This window comes from Macadamia integrifolia, chromosome 1 (genome assembly GCF_013358625.1).
Source record: "Macadamia integrifolia cultivar HAES 741 chromosome 1, SCU_Mint_v3, whole genome shotgun sequence".
Taxonomy (NCBI): Eukaryota; Viridiplantae; Streptophyta; class Magnoliopsida; order Proteales; family Proteaceae; genus Macadamia; species Macadamia integrifolia.
In genome coordinates, this window is record NC_056557.1 from 7,413,039 (window position 1) to 7,426,192 (window position 13,154).

A 13,154-nucleotide genomic window follows, 5' to 3' on the forward strand; every position below is an offset into this window, starting at 1 on the left:
ACATACCTTGCGTATATAGATCCTGTCAAGGAAGCCTTGTCAGTCCTATGGCATTCACCACATGCTCATATCATGTAGGAAATAGATGGAGAAACTAGGCGTGCCACAAGCTAATTGTAGAACTTGTTTGCAGTCTTGAAAAGGAATGTTCCTACATTATATTCCTGTCATAAGGAATTGCTTTTCTAAGTGGGTTTTGAAGAAAAATGTCCAAATACGTGACCTAGGGTCAATCCCCTCAGAGTCACGTAAAGTCCCGAGAAGTCTCGAGAAAATCAAGAGGAAGGAAACTTAGTGGAAAAAAGAGCAAGGAAAGCATGACTTTATTGCATGGAATGTTTTATGAGAATATTCTTGACAAGCCATTTGTATGAATCTCCCACTTATGATTTCAAGTGGACTAGGGGAATCAAACCCTATCCACCCCAGATCATTAAGCAGACAAACTGTGGATGGATCATTGGTTGTTAATCTGGTGTATATGAGAATAAGGGGTTGGGAATTCAAGAATCCTAAAATAATCCACTTTTGGTTCAGGCACAATTCCACACCTCAAGTATTCTCCGCGGTCCCTTTGGATGCGTTAGGGTAATCGGTTGACTCACCTAAGTCTAGTGTCACCTCCGTCATCTCTTTGAGATTGTCTGCTACTAAGTGATTACAACCCAGTCAGTATGGATCCACATGACTCTAAATCACCCGAACAGGCCTGCATCAGTCCCATGGAGACCTTGCAGATAGAAATGGATGAAGTCAAGAGAGGGATAGCTCAAATATTACTTGCACTCCAAACCCTCCTAGACCTGATCCCAGGACTGATCCGACACCAGCTATAGGAGATTTGGAAGAGTTGACTCAAGAGAACCAGAGCAAGTTAGACCAACCGGTCAAAAAGGAGTCGCACCTACCTGTCTAAATGGTCAACGGGGGGCCTATTCCAGGGTCCCTCCTCTTTGGATAGTAATTGAAGATGAAGAAGAGGAGTTTACCGCACATGTCCGAATGGAGCCTCCAGAGATGGAGAAAGAAAGGAAGCTCAAAGAGCAATAAGAGAAGTTGGAAAAGATGATTTGAGCAGGAAAAGGCTCAGAAAGTCAAGCAATGGATTTTGATGAAATGAGTTTCTTTTCTAGGGTGAGAATTCCCAAGAAGTTCAAGTGGCAGACTGATAGGTTTGATGGGTCAGGGGACCTTAAGGCTCATCTTAAGGTATTTCTCAGCATTGCCAAGTCATGGCAACTTGCAGACAACCAGATGGGATAAGCTTTCATGTTAACCCTATCAGGACCAACATTAAGGTGGCTCACCCAGTTGGAGTCATCCCAAACTAAGAATTGGACAACAGTGGTGAAAGCCTTCACCAACCAGTACTCATATAATACTGATGTGGATGTGAAACATCAGGAGCTTGAGACATTGAGACAATAGCCTAGAGAAAGATTCATCGTCTTCTTGATGAGGTTTTGGGATAAGGCCGCCAAGATGGCAGATCGACCTTCAAAAGCAAAGCAAGTGGAAATGTTGATTGAGAACTGATGAGCACATTTATGTGTAAAATCTAAGTAGTAAAGTATGCATTTTTACATATTTAGAAAGGAGCTACCTTGGGTTTTACTATCTTTTTGGCCTAAAGCATTATCGGGCATCATATCTCTCCAACAACAATTACCTAGTGTAGTTGGTGAGCTATGGTGTGCAAAATTCCCTTGCTCACTAGAAGGTCTCAAGTTTGAATCTCATAGTTGTCTTTTTTTTGGATAATTTTGTTGAAGATTTCCTGCTTTTCACTCACTTAAAGCACTAAGGACATTGAGGTGATTTCCACATCAAATTAGAAGATTGTCCAAATCTTCAAAGCAAGAAAAATCGTGGGAGGGGTTTCTTACGCAAGAAGAGAAAAAAAAAGAGAGAAATAAATCTTGTCCAAATCTTCTCTCTCCTCCACATCATCACCAGAAGATTTTCCAAATCACACAAAGCAATAAGGAAAATCGTCCAAGGGAAAGAAAAAAAAATCGACTAACAAGGGTTGTGTGCAAGATTTTAAGAGAGGGAGAAAAAAAAAGAGAAAAATAAATAAAAAAGGGAAATAAAATAAGCAAAAAAATTATAGAAAATTTCTCCATGTTTATTTCTCCCTTCTCTCTCCTCCACGTTAGCACTTTTGGTCTCAAAAGATCTCACCTACCAACTGTAGATTTCTCCCTTTTAGGAAAGAGAAATTTGTTACCCTATCTCCCTATTCCTTATAATTACAACTTATGTAAGAGGTGGGAGGACACTTCATTCTTCTTTTAGGTTTTTTTTTAGTTGCTCTCTCTCTCCCTCTCTCACTCTCTTTAGTTTTAGTTCTACTTTGTTTTTTCTTTAATCACTTTTGTAATAGATTTTTATTTCAATTAATATAAGAATTATTGTATTTTTATTCAGCCTTTTATGTTTATGATTTACACAATTGAGTTGTAATTTCTAGGCTTAGATCTAGGTGACAAGATCATGAGCCGTGGAGCAACTCTTTTTCAAGTTCATTTTTTTTTCTAGGCCTGGAAATTTCATATTTGGTTCATTCCAGATCTGGTTTTTAGGGTTGGCAGTATCTCAATCACCCAAGCTTTCAAGTTCAAGCATTGATTTGGGTAGGTAGGCTTCTTCAATAGTCTTCTCTCCCCTATCTCATTCCCTCTTCTGACTACCATTTCTTTCTTAATATAGGATTTTAATTTCAGTCATTACATTATTGCTTTCCCTTTCCCCCAAGGTTCATGGCTAGTGTATGTGTTGGTTTTGCCCCTCCTAGCCATAGAGCCATCATTTTATCTTTTTTATTTTATTTTAATTGCCTCCCTTTCCCTAAAACCAAGTAGAGTAAACCCTTGTAAGAGTGACTCCCTGGTCAAGTAGGGAAGCTCATATTATGATGCATCCTTCGGGCTAAGTAGAGAAACTTACTTGTGAGCCTCTCTCTAGCTTTATCCCCTTTCTTTTACTTTATTTTTATTTTAGTAATTTTTCCTTCATTGCTTTTTAATTACGTTGGTTGTTTATTTTCAGTTATTTATTTATTTAATTTTAATTGCGTGGCTTGCGTATTTAAATTCTTAGATGAAGAATGGTTAGGACGTTATTTTAGATACATATGTTTAGGACAGTAGTTAGAATTAGATCACAACCATTAATCGGTTCACTTTCGCATTATTAAAAGAAGCTAAAAATAAAGTGGCTGCTCTCCTTATGTTCGACTCGTAGCTACACTGATCTGTACGCTTACGGTTACATTTTAAATCCTAATAAGTTTTTGACGCCGTTGCTGGGGAGACAGTTCCATGTTATTTTTTGCTTTCTTTTGATAAATCAGAGTGCTTTGTTTGCTTTGTTTTGTTTTTTTTTTCTTTTATTGAATTCCTGAGAAGAACAACTTGCAATAATAGTTTTATTGGTGGAGGCCGCCAAGCCTCACAGTATGATAAAGATAGGTTTTGCCCTGTAGTAGTACCTTAGGAATTGAATTGAGAAACCCCGGATCCATGCCGGTAAGCTCACACAAAAAGCCAAAAAAAAAAAAAAATCAATCAAAAAAAAAATTCCATTCTGTTGTGCTTGTCTTATTCTAGTTGTGAGTAGTTTTTTGTTGCATGAGTGCTAGGGGGTATGTGATACTAAGAATCGATTAAAAAAAAAGAGATCTAACAAGTAGTAACCCTATACCTATACTCTCATCAATACCTTTCAATATAGGAGACCAACAAACAAACCCTCTACCTAAATCTCTGAAAGATAGGTTCTACCCTGCTAGAACAACCCAACCTTCCTGCATAGTTCTACCACAAGCCTAGGGCAATAATTTTGAGCTCAAATCTTTGTACATCACTATGTTGCCCCACTTCCATGGGCTGCCCTCTGAGGATGCATACCTATTCCTTAGGGAATTTTAGGAGGTTTGTGTTCTGATTAAGGTCCAACAGTTGACTGATGATGCTGTAAAATTAAGGTTTATAACTTTTATGCTCAAGGACCAAGCTAAGAAATGGCTCTATGGTCTGCCTACCAACTCCATTGCCACAGGATGGGTTTACTCCAGCCTTCCTAAAAAAGTTCTTTCCTTTGCATAAAACCAATAAACTTAGGAGTGACATTTTCAATTCAGGCAAAAACCTAGTGAGTTGTTCTCCAAATTTATGAAGAGATTTAAGGACCTCATTTAGAAATGCCCTCATCACAAAATTGATACATGGCAACTTTGTCAACTCATTTATAAGGGTATTGATTATCAGACCAAGCAGTTGTTAGAGTCTATGTGCCCCAAAGGTTTTGCATCTTTTACAGATGAAGATGACACTTAAAACTTTTTGCTTGAATTGGCTGAGAAAACCAGATAATGGGAGTCTACTCAAGAAATTGAGAGTACAAATAAGGGTTACCTTGTAGAAGCTGTTGTGGTCAAAGAGGCTCAACTTGAGAGTCTTACTAAGAGACTCGAAGCTATAGTAGTCAAAGGACCTACCCAACTAAACCAAATAAGTCATTGTGTGCCTATATAAAGTTGGTGCCAATCTCCCACTCATGTGATGGAGGAGTGCCCTAACATTTCTCGTGTGAGTGGTTTAAATATAGGTCCTAAAAATGTGAATGCCATGTCCCAAAACAACCCTTATAGTTAGACCTATAATCCAAGATGGAGGAACCATCCTAACTTCTCTTGGAATCAATCTACTAATTAAGTAGGTCCTAATTTTCAACCCTCGAGTCAAGGGCAGTTTGTTCCCTAACAAGCCAATCAAAGGAATATGCCCCCAATCAGCAGAACAATTTTAGGATCCCCACTCAATCTGCTATTCCACCACCTCCTATAAATCAACCTCTAGGATTCATGAGAGGAGGTGGTGATTTGGCCAGGCTTTCTTCTTTAGAGAAAAGTATGGAACATCTCATGAGTACTTTCATGACAAGCCAACATAACATGGAGAAGTAAATCTCCTAACTTGCTAATGTTTTACATGAAGGGGAGAAAGGGAAGATGCCCAATCAGCCTGAACCAAATCCTAGGAATGAGAATATGAATTATCAACCAATTCCAAATCATTTGAATTCAATTCAAAAAAGTCCACAACAAGAGCCTTCCAACCAATGTAATGTTGTTTATGCTCTTAGGAGTGGCCGAGAGTACCAACAGAGTGTTCCTAAATTTTCTCCATCTATTACTCCTATTAACTCTCCTTCTGTTGAGGACACAAGTGTGCCTCTTATTCTAGGTTCGTCTGATGACCCTAAAGCAACTAAAGATGATTTGGGTGAGGAAACCGAACATGATTCTTCTAAAAAAGAGCAAAATCCTAACAGTGCTTATGTTCCTCTTGTCCCCTTTCCTAATCGATTGGTAAACAAAAAGAAGACTACTTCCATAGAAAAAGTTTTAGAAGTCTTCAAAAAGGTAGAATTGAACATCCCTCTTTTGGATATCGTATCCCAGATCCCCACATATGCAAAGGTCCTAAAAGATTTGTGTACTCACAAACGTATCAGTAGTGTGCCCAAAAAGGTGCTCTTGGCAGGCAACATTAGTCCCATAATTACTCAGCCTATAGCCGCCAAGTATAAGGATCCAGGGAGCCCTACCATAGCTTGTGTCATAGGCAACACCTATATTGAGCATACCTTACTTGAACTTTGCACAAGTGTGAACCTTTTGCCTTACCATGTGTATAAGCAACTAGGATTGGGAGAATTGAAAGCCACTGGAACTACTCTTCAGTTGGCAGATAGATTTGTTAAGATTCTTAAAGGAATGGTTGAGGATGTCTTCCTTAAAGTTGGGGAATTTTTATTCCCTGTTGATTTAATTGTTTTAGACACCTAACCAGTTGCCAACATTCGGGACCAGATCCCAATTATTCTTGGTAGATTGTTCCTTGCAACCAGCAATGCCATAATTAATTGTAGGAACAATATCATAAAACTTTCTTTTTGGCAACACTTCTGTAGATTTTAATGTCTTTAGGTTGCGCATGCAACCAAATCCCCGCGAGAAGGATGTTCATATGCTCTAGGAAATTCCAGATTCTATTGAGACATATTTTGTTATTGATTTTGATTCTGAATTTCAAGAGTGTATGGAACAATTGGGTGGTTTTGATGACACAATTATGTCTGAGGTTTGGAGTCTCCAACCACTTATAGAGCCCTTAGGAACCCTTTCCAATTCCATTCCCAAACCTTCTATAATGGAGCCCCCTAAGCTAGATTTTAAGGAGTTGCCATATGATTTGAGGTATACTTTCCTAGGGCCTGACCAGACTCTTCCAGTAATAATTTCTTCAGATTTGATTTCTAGCTAGGAAGAGGAATTACTTAAAGTGTTAAAATATAATAAGGAAGCCCTAGGTTAGACCATGGCTGACATAAAAGGAATTAGCCCTTCTATTGTTCAATATCATATTCACCTCATTGAGGGGTCCAAACCTTCAATGGAAACCTAGAGGAGAGCTTACCCAATTATGAAGGAAGCCATTCAAAAAGAAATTCTAAAGTGAATGGATAATGGGATCATTTATTACATTTTTGACAGGGGCAAGCATTTTTGCAATAGATCATTTGAGGCCCTCATGAAGAGATTTTGGATCACCCATAAGTTGAAGCCCTTCATTGAGTTGTCATCTTCTGTTTTGGAAGAGGTCATGGATCTCCATGAACCTCTTTACACTGATGACTAACTTTTAACCAGGTATGACCCCCTTGCATTGTCTTCGCTTTTAATTCTTTCCATGCATTGAGGACATTGCATGACTTAAGTGTGGGGGAGGGAAACCAGTGTTTCTTTTTGTTTTTATTTTTTTCCTTTTTTTGTGTTTGTTTTTCTTTTTCTTTTTGAGCTTGCTAAGGATGAAGTCCTACTTTGGCTTTTGGTTAATGATCATACTATTCGGTTGCTTGATGTATGAAAGTAATAATTTTGATTAAGGTACCCATCTTGAACCATAAAAACCCTGTTGAGAAAAAAAGAAACAAGCATGTGTCTTGAGATGGGGCTGTCTTTTGAAAAATATGAGACCCTTGTTTTATGGTGTTGGATCATATGTAAGTTTGTGGGTTCCTTGTACTCTTGATTTGGAGTTAAAACCTTTTTAATTTGGCATGTGTTGACAAATACGCAATTTTAAATGAAGGGTGGAAAGTAATATAAGTGAAAAGTAGGAGTTGATTTCCTTAGAACTAGACAGGGCATTGTGCCTCAGGAAGCATGGTATCTTGATCGAAATTCTTAGGGAGGAAACTTCTGAAAGAACTCTAGCATCACTGTCTATGAGGGCAAATGCAAAAATCGAAGCTACATAGTAACTTGGGTGTCTGATGTTTGCTCCACCGTGTCATTCAGGCCAAAAGTAGTGGAGTAGAATAGAGTTTATTAAGCGAAAAAGGGAAAAAAATGTGCAAATGTCATTAATGCTTGGTAACATGTTTGGTCAAAAACACTCCAATGCCTTAGTCCTTGGTTCCCTATTTCTTCACAAGTGGTTCTGCCTTAAGATAAGGGTGTTTTGGAAGAGACGAGGTGAGTTCTAAATTAAGAAATATGCTAGTGCCTGGAATTGATATGGGGTAATAAAAGTTCAAGTGTGGGGGTCCCTTGTAAGAGGATATATCTTTGCTCCGGATTGGGTATGGCCCTTAACTTTAGCCAAGGTTTGGATTTGTTTATTATGAATTTTGGGTATATATTCACTACAAACACTCACGAGACATAACTCGTCCACTAGGGCTGACCTAGGGGTTTAAAGGCTTGTTGCACATGCTAAGTGCAACCGTGATTCCTACGAAAGTGAGTGAGGTTTTTTGTTATTTACATTTTAGTTTTTTTTCTTTTTGTTTTGCTCGAGGACTAGCAAAGTCTAAGTGTGGGCGAATTTTGATGAGCACATTTATAGGTGATATCTAAGTAGTAAAGTATGCATTTTTACATATTTATAATGGAGCTACCTTGGGTTTTACTCTCTTTTTGTAGGTTTGTATTTTAAAGGCCTTAAGCATTATCAGGCGTCATATCTCTCCAACAACAACTACCTAGTATAATTGGTGAGCTATGGTGTGTAAAATTTCCTTGCTCACCAGGAGGTCTCAAGTTTGAATCTCATGGTTGTCTTTTTTTTGGAGAATTTTGTTGAAGATTTCCTGCTTTTCACTCACTTAAAGCACTAAGGATATGGAGGGTATTTTCACATCAAATTAGAAGATTGTTCAAATCTTCAAAGCAAGGAAAATTGTGGGAGGGGTTTCTTGGGCAAGAAGAGAAAAAAAAAAAAGAAAGAAAAAGAAGGGAGAAATAAATCTTGTCCAAATCTTCTCTCTCCTCCACATCATCACCAAAGATTATCCAAATCACAGTAATCAAGAAGGAAAATCGTCCAAAGGGAAAGAAAAAAATTTGGCCAATAAGGGTTGTGCACAAGATTTGAAGAGAGGGAGAGAAAAAAGAGAAAAATAAATAAAAAAAGGGAAAGAAAAGAAGCAAAAAAATTATAGGAAATTTCTCCAAGTTTATTTCTCTTCTCTCTCCTTCACCTTAGTACTTTTGGTCTCAAAGGATCTCACCTACCAATTGTGGGTTTTCCCCTTTTAGGAAAGAGAAATTTATTACCCTACCTCCCCATTCCCTATAAGTAAAACTCATATAAGAAGAGGGGGAACACTTCATTCTTCTTCCAGGTTTTTTTTTTAGTTGCTCTCTCTCTCTCTGTCTCACTCTCTCACTCTCTTTAGTTTTAGTTCTTCTTCGTTTTTGCTTTAATCACTTTTGTAATAGATTTTTATTTCAATTAATGCAACCACTCTTTTATTTTTATTCAGCCTTTTATGTTTATGATTTATGCAATTGAGTTGTAATTTTTAAGTTATAGTTATAGGCTTAGATCTAGGTGACAGGATCATGAGCCATGGAGCATCTCTTTTTCAAGTTCAGTTTTTTCTTTTTTCAAGATTTATTTTCTCCAGGCCTAGAAATTTCAGATTTGGCTCATTTTAGATCTAGTTTTTAGAGTTGATAGTATCTCAAATCACCCAAACTTTCAAGTTCAAGCATTGATTTAGGTAGGTAGGCTTCTTCAATAGTCTTCTCTCCCCCCTCATTCCCTCTTCTGACTATCATTTATTTTTTAATTTAGGATTTTAATTTCAGTCGTTACATTATTGCTTTCCCTTTTTTCCCCAAGGTTCATGGCTAGTGTATGTGTTGGCTTTGCCCCTCCTAGCCATAGAACCATCATTTTATTGTTTTTATTTTAATTGTCTCCCTTTCCCTAAAGCTAAGTAGAGTAATCCTTGTAAGATTGACTCTTTGGTCATGTAGGGAAACTCATATTATGATGCATCCCTCGGGTTAAGTAGAGAAATCTACTTGTGAACCTCTTTCTAGCTTTATCCCCTTTCTTTTACTTTATTTTTATTTCAGCATTTTTTCCTTTATTGCTTTTTAATTACGTTGGTTGTTTATTTTCAGTATTTATTTATTTAATTTTAATTGCGTGGCTTGTGTATTTAAATTCTTAGAAGATGAATGGTTAGGACGTTATTTTAGATACATATGTTTAGGACGGTAGTTAGAGTTAGATCACAACCATTAATCGGTTCACTTTCACATTATTAAAAGAAGCCAAAAATAATGTGGCTGCTCTTCCTGTGTTCGACCCGTAGCTACACTGATCCGTGCGCTTGCGGTTACTTTTAAATCTCTAACAAGAACTTATCAAAGCTATATTATGATGTCCTCTACTACCAACATCTACTGACTCTTGATGCCTTAATAGCCATTGGCACACGTGTGGAAAACAGAATCCTAAGGGAAGCTCAGTATCAAGGGGCCTCCCAAGATACAAGAAAGAATACCCGAGTCGGACGTGGAAAGAGTTCAAAAACTAATTTGGTGAGTGCAGTTCAACAGTCAGGCTCACCAGCCACTTTTTCACAACCATTTGTGATACAAGCAGATACGCCCTCCTAGAAGGCCCCTCGTCTAAGAAGGCAGTTTTCTGATTTGGGAATGCCCATGACGACAGGGTATGAGAAGTTAAAGAAACAAGGATTGTTAGGGATAGTGGCTCCAAGAGTGATCAACAACCCTCCTCCAGCTTGGTATAGGGATCATGAATATTGTGCTTACCACACTCAGACGGGGCACAACATTGAAAGATATTTAAGTTTGTAACATGCAATTTAGGACTTGGTAGACAATGGAACCATTGAGGTCAATGTGAAGCAACCTCCCAATGTCAACACCAATCCACTCCCCGATTATGTGAACAATCTAGATGAAGAAGTCACAGAGAGTGACCCCACTCAACTCATTGTACCTAAGCTCAGAAGAATCATATGAATGTGTCACACCCCACTCTCGATAGACCCAATTTACCATTAGGAATACCAGCGGTGTGAGTAAGACACGTACCTGTCTTAAAACCTACCAGGATCTCTGATAACAGTACCCTAATATTTTCATAATCTCACAACACAAACCAACATAAGCATCGGAATCAGAGTATAGTAGCGAACTTATAAATAAAATGGGAAAACATCTAATGATAATATAATAGCAATAATCGAGTTATTCTGTTACATTCATCCATGACATAATATAATATCAAGAAAATATACAAGCAACAACTATATCCAAAAGTATTAAAATATGATGTACACTCTCAAGGTGCGGCGTAAGCACAGTGATCACAGGACAGTCTTGATCGTGCTTCCCCGCTTCTGGCATCCACTAGTTGCTCACACCATACTCTGACCTAGAAGATACTGGGTCACCCTCCATTGGCACCACGGTACTTGCATCATCATCTAAAAAGGGGTATATGCGTGGGGTGAGCTTTCCAACTCGCTCAATGAGGGGTGGGGTCAAACACATCCAAGCAAGATAATAGTAGTAATAATTTATGATGCATAATTACAGAAATTAAACACATAGTCCATAATGCTCATGATGCAGTTCATTTGTTTATTATCCACCTAACAATACAAACTAAGTCTGGTGAATGCTACTATGACGCATTAGGCTGTATCCCTTGTCTCAGAAACGACATCGACTACGCAGTAATACAAACCCTATCCATGATTAGAGGCCTGTCGGTCCTCGTATGCATTTATAGGTCACCCAACAAACCCCTGATAACCCCCTCCTAGCAGTCACGACACTGGTAACACTTTAGCCACATTGGACAGGTTCTTGCCTCGGACAACAATCACATCGTACCACGGGAGTGGCACTTCGGAATGACACATCAAACATACCATAATGGGTTATCCAACACCTCAACCCCTGTTGGCAATGGTGTATAAGATAGGAAGTGATACCTAACCATATGTATACTATATGCCTTCATAATGATACAATTAGTATGGATTACATGATACTGGAGAGACCTCGGCCACAAAGTGTAACCCATCTCCAAATACAGTTCCGGGCACACGATACAAGAGAGACCTTGGTCACAAAGTGTGACTCGAGACTGTTTACCTAATCTAGCATGCAAATAGTAGTTGAGTATGGACTACGCAACACCGGCAGGAGCTCGGCCACGAAGCGTAACCATTTCCAAATGTAGTCCCAGGCCACAAAGTGTAACCTACGACTACAACTAACTCTAATGCATATAATCAATACATAAATGCAACATACATACGACAATCACGACACCGGTACCACCTCGGCCACGCCAAATTCTGTCTCACACACACACACACATCCAAACACATGGTGATCACCGTACCGGTACCACCTCGGCCACACCGGATCCCGTCATACATTTTCATACAATTCATATCAAAATTGTAAAATGACAATGTAGCATATTATAATTGTATTTGAATAATTCTAATTAAACATATAATTCTAAACATGTGAGAAATTTAATGATGATAAACATTTTAGAAATAAACACAGTCCATCCCTCACCTGTTTTACGATCCAGCGTGTTTAGGTTCAAGTACGTCCATCGATCGATCAATTCAATTCTGGATTTGGGGCACATGCACGTCACTATCCTAGACACAAATGGAATCATATATTAGTACGCATCGAAAACATCGGGAGGGACCCACACAGGTCATCCCCAAAATGTATAGACACTCTCCCAATGATAGTAATGTCATCGGAAACAACCACCGAAAACAGGGCATTTCCACCAAAAATATCAGACCTGTTTCTGGTGGAGGTGATAAAGAGCACATAAGGCTCCATGCCCACCGGAAATATGCCATTGGAAACAGACTTAGTGGATCCGGTGGGCTGTTTCCAGTGGTGGTTTAGGTCAGTCCAACTAATTTGGGGTTTTTTGGCTCAGGCCCGATTGTCGAGATTTGTTCTATGGAGTTTGTAGGGGATGTTCCTCGCATCATTATAAGCCAATAAAATTCCAATTCCACTAAGCCATTTAGGAGATACATCAATCAAATGATCGAAACCCTAGTTGGTCTCTTAGCATTACATGTTGCCGGAGCTCATCGGGCTTGGTTCAAGCTCGACAACAACACCGGGAGGGTAGAAAACTCATTCTACAATCTTGACATGGCTTGTACATCAAGATTCCATCCATACCTAGATTTTTCTAGGTCAAAATAAAGAGACAGAGTGGCATGGGAGGTTGTACTTACCTCCGACAGTGATTCTGGCAACAAGGCATCAGCCAGCACCAAGGTACGCCTCTAACCTTCTCCTTCTTCCTCTTCTTCTTCCTTCCTCTCCTCTTTCTCTCATCTCCTATGTTGGGCACAAAGGAAATGAGGAAACAAATCCTCATTTCCCAACTTATAACTTAAGTTGGGCCTTAAAGGTCTATTTGGATTGGACCACTTTTGAACCAATCTGGTTAATTTAAAATTCGGGGCACGAGGACCCGCACATTTAGGTCCATAAGGTACCCACATCAAGAGGAAAATGTGGAGGATGATTTGGGATCATCTGGAACCATTTATGATGCATGTGATGGGAAACACAGGCATCAGAACCTCGACAGTTAACCCACCGAAAATAGGCACCGGATCCAGACCCAGGCTTCTTCCGGTGGCTTGTTTCTGATGGCCAAGACAGCTTGCTATCTTGATGGCTTGCTATCCCATGGTTGGCCTCACACAGGTGGCTACCCTCGGACATGCTCAAGGCCTTTTGA

General features: G+C 39.0%; 1 non-coding gene across 1 annotated transcript; it reads right to left on the reverse strand.

Moving 5' to 3' along the window:
- Positions 1-4,116: 4,116 nt before the first annotated feature.
- Positions 4,117-4,222, reverse strand: LOC122086855. The gene has a single exon (XR_006142546.1). It is a non-coding gene; the product is annotated as a small nucleolar RNA R71 (small nucleolar RNA).
- Positions 4,223-13,154: the final 8,932 nt, after the last annotated feature.